Here is a 4,486-nt window from a genome sequence, read left to right as displayed (position 1 = left end):
TCCCCGGCTTACCTGCTTGTTGCCGCAGCTGTCCCTCAGCTGCGGATCATTGCTGCTGCTGCTGGTGCTGTTGGTGCTGCTGCTGCTGCTGCTGTCCCCTGGTCAAGGGTTGGGGGATACCAGGGGTACGTGTGCTCCCTCCGGCGTCCTCAGCCGACTGCCTTGGCCAGCCGATTAGCCCGGGTTCAAATTTCCTGGGCCAATCAGCAGGGCCAATCAGACAATCAGCTGAGCTGACATCTTCCCAGGGAGGTTGATGTAGAGCTTGCTTGTGTTGGGACTGTGATAGCAGCTATGCCTGTTGCATAAAGCAGGATCTGTCAACAGGGGGTATGCATGGAAAGGTCCTAGGGGTTATGTGCGGGTGGGCAGGGATGGAGCGCAGCCAACCACCACCCTGTGCTGTCACCTCCCAGGAGCAGGGTGGGGGGGGCGAGGGCAGTGGTGCCCCTCTGTGGGCCACACAGGTGCTGCCTGGCTTGCCAGATAAGGGCAAGGGGGAGCTCGCAGATGGTGGTCGCTGCCACCATCCACCACTGCCGCCACTGCCCATCACTGTGTGGCACTGTCGCACGCCACTTTCCCACAACCACTCATACATGTGGCTCCACAACCAGTCGCTGATGGGCAGCATGCAATTGGCCAGGTGTGAGGCCTGTCAGCAGTCCATGGAGTCGCATGTGTGATTGGCTGTGGTAAAGTGGGGCCCAGTGGTGGCAGCACAGGGTGGTGGGTGGCAGCTGCCCTGTGCAAGCCCCTCTTCCCCTGCTCTGTGTCCGATCGCTGATGGTCCACTTCTTAAAAGAGGTTGAAAACCCCTGGCATAAATCATGCCTACCAGGATGAGCAAAATGGGAAACAGGAAAAACATGCCTCTAGGTCTGCCTGTGCCCAGTGTCTCTGTAAATATCGTTCATGATCTTTGAGACTGAAAGGGTATTTTCTGTACAACAGAAGTGAACATCTGTATGCTTAATAAATGTGAAAGTGCAAGTCTCCTAAATGAACTAGGCTTTAAACACAAGCCCAGACAAATGCCATTCCAAAGCTTTGCCTCCAGGGTATTGTACAATGCATTCAGCTGTGACTGAGTAAATCCAGATCAACATACAAGAACCTTCCTGACTAGCAGCTGCCATGGTCATGCTCTCATCATTTATCTCTTGTGTGAATACTGGTGCTTGTTTTATTGTAACTCCTGGTTTTATAATAGCAGCAAGTAAGGCTGTATATTGGTCATAGCCATGAAGCAGTAATGAAAACTGTTGGGCCAGATGCCTTTCTTCATTAGGAACTCTGCTAACTGACTTCAGCAGAGGATCTAATTTTATATGGCATCTAGACTTTTATTTTTACTGACTTGTCTTGAGAAAGCTGCACTTTGGCTGTCTGCAGGGTTGTAGAAAGACATTGTTAGGTTTGCAGACCCTGATTTGGGATGTACCCCTAGGTTGGGAACCGATGGTTTAGAACCTGGTTCTGAACTTCCCTGTACCTTGCGTAGTAAATTATACCATGGACAAATTTTACATCCACTCTACAAACAAGAATTTAGCACTCACCTCAGTGGCAGTAAGTAAGAGTAATTTAAGAAAATATGGTAAAGTTTCTTGGAAAGCTAATATCTCCAATAACCTCTTACTGTTCCTTGAATTACGGTTTCCAAAATAAGGCTGAAGTTTTCCCTCTGTTTATCTGCAGGTGGAAACATGTTCAGTAATGGTTCTCCTGCATCTATGGCAACATTGAGATCATTTGGGAGGTTGCATCATAGCAGCAGCAGCAGCAATGTTGGTCAGGAAAACAGACTTCCCCTCAATAACAACCCCATTGGTGACATGAGTACATTCTCTGCTACCAAAACAGCATGTGTCTTTTCCATTTCTGTATCATAGGATACAAAATTATGGGGCAAGATGAATAAGAGCGCAAGTGTATGCGTTTTGAAAACTAATCTCTGTAAGTCAGTGCTAATCTTTCTGCCAGACTGAGCACCACAGTTTATAAACATGAATAACACTCCACTATTTGTCAGTAATCCATTTTATAGTATTTGCATACTACATAGCTCCCTTCATGCAAGGTTTTCATAGTGCTTTACAAATATTACAGCATATGCCATGAGGTAGATATGCATAACTAATCCTCTCCATTTTTTGTTTTTCCTTTGCCTTGCACCTTTTAATCATCTGTACATGAGCAAAGCAGAAACTGTAAAATGCTGCTGTTGTAATTAAGCAGTGATGGTTACCAGTTGAGATGTAGCATTCAGATGCCTGGTTGTTGTATTTTGCTCTCATGATTAAGGTCCAGCTGTTCCCCAGATGTGGGATTGGAAAGGAATTCCTCCTCCCCCCACATCTGATTGATAGGTATTTTAAGGTTTTTTCCCTCTCCTATAGGTCAGTTGCTAGAATCATCTGTGCATAGCTCTCCTATTACTCAACTCCCTGCCATTGTAGAGATCTTGAGTATTGGTAGCACCAGTCTGTCTTCTTCTTTGCTTCTGGTACAGAACAATTCAGCCTGCCAAGAACTGGACTGCTTTGGTCTTACGAAAGTTACAGGGCTTAATACAGGGGTGTCTGTGCAATGTGATGTCCTGTGATAGACATAAAGTCAAACTAGATGATGTAACTGTTCCTTCTAACTGTAAACTCTGTGGAATACTTGACACCCAACTTGCACATGGTCCGCATAAATCATAGAAAACAGTGCTGGAAGGGACCACAAGAGGTCACCCAGTTCATTCCTCTGCCCCAGGGCAGGATCCGTTATACTTAAACTATTTCTGACAGATGTTTGCCTAAACTATTTTTAAACACTTCCGGTAAGGGAATTTCCACCACCTTCCTAGGAAATCTAGTCTAGTTCTTAATTCTTCTTCTATTTTTTTTTTAATGTTTACTGTGATCTTGTTGCAATTTAAGCCCTTTCTTGTCCTTTACCCAGAGGACACAAAGAACAATTTACCTTCTTCTTTGTAGCAAGCTTTCACATATTTGAAGACTGTTATCATGTCTTCCTTTTGCCTTCTCTTCCCAGGACTGAGCAAACACAATTCTTTCAGTCATTCTGCAAACATTTTGTTTTCTAAACCTCTAATAATTTGTTGTTTCTGTCTTTGGGACTCAAGTTTGTGTATGTCTTAGTTGAAGTGTGGTGCCCCAGGCCACACATGATATTTCTGCTGAGGCCTCACCAATGCCAAATAGAACATAAAGATTATTTAATGCGTCTCACATAAGAAACTCCTGTTTGTACAGACTGGTATGATGGGTTGTTTTTTTTTACAGCAGTATCACCTTGTCACTCAAGTTCAGTTACTCACCCACAATGACCTACATTATTTTAGTAGAACTGCTGCTTAGGTGGTTCCCCATTTTGCATGTGATTATTGTAACCAAAGTGCAGAGTTTTGCACTTGTTCTTTTTGAATCAAAGCCTATTTATTTTGGATCATTTCCGAAATTAGTCAAAATTAAGTTTGAATGCTCTGTCTTCCAAAGTGCTTATAACCCTTCCTAGCTTGGTATATCTTTACGAAGTCCAGCTTACAAAAGCTTGTGCTCTCTCTCTCTCTATATAGATTTCTATATTATGGATATCTATATTGGTACAGAATATAGATATATATAGCACAAGCTTTTGTGAGCTGGTGTTTACTTTATATATAGCACAAGCTATAAAATAAATATAGCACAAGGTTTTGAGAGCCGGTGTTCAGTTATATCTATAAATGTATATCTCTATATAGAACAAGCTTTTGTGAGCTGGAGTTCAGGTACGTAGATATCTGTATAGATACAGCTGTATACCTACATAGATATATATGATAGATAGCACGATCTTTTGTGAGCTGGAATTCAGTTAATCAGATGCTGCCTTTACAGATGCACCAAGCCAGGCAGGGTTATATGCACTTATTATTGCTTGCAAATATATATCTATATAACTAACTCTATATCTATTTAGTCTAAAAGGCGCAACTCTACCTGCCTTCTGCTTGACTTAAGGCTTCCGTGACTAAGTCTCTCTGCTAACTGAATAAGCATCAGGCCCAGGACTTAACCCAGGGGTGCCTCACTTCCCTCCTGACCCCAAGCTAGACAGAGCTGTTCTTTAAGTCTTTGTCCAAGCAGCAGAGTGAGCACCCCCCTTGTAGCAGATGCATCCCTCCCCTCCTGCTTTGGAAGTTAGCTGGGGAGGATGTTCAAGGCCAGGACTTCATTCATGGAGCTAAGTGGCCTCTGCGGCTGCTCCCGGCCCAAGGCAGAGACGCAGGCAGGGGGCCAACGCAAGCTGCTGGGTTCTCCGGGCACCCCTGCCGCCACTTCCCCCTCTTATGGCAGAGCTGCCGGGGGAGGGCGGCTCGGGGATCTGCTCCAGCGTCCTTCCAGGAACTGAGAGGCAGCGGCGCTTGGAGCCAAAAGAAACCCTCCCGAGGCGGCCAAGCGGGGACGGGAAGAGGGGGCGGATGCAGGGG

General features: G+C 45.1%; 1 protein-coding gene across 1 annotated transcript in view; it reads left to right on the top strand.

Moving 5' to 3' along the window:
* LOC109288223 (beta-galactoside alpha-2,6-sialyltransferase 1-like) overlaps positions 1 to 4,486 on the top strand; it is a 148,327-nt gene that overhangs the window by 12,777 nt on the left and 131,064 nt on the right. The window lies entirely within an intron of this gene.

The sequence above is a fragment of the Gavialis gangeticus genome, unplaced genomic scaffold (genome assembly GCF_001723915.1).
Source record: "Gavialis gangeticus isolate Ggan-Ray unplaced genomic scaffold, GavGan_comp1, whole genome shotgun sequence".
Taxonomy (NCBI): domain Eukaryota; kingdom Metazoa; phylum Chordata; order Crocodylia; family Gavialidae; genus Gavialis; species Gavialis gangeticus.
The sequence above is the reverse complement of the archived record's forward strand: the minus strand, read 5'-3'. Positions and strand labels throughout refer to the sequence as shown.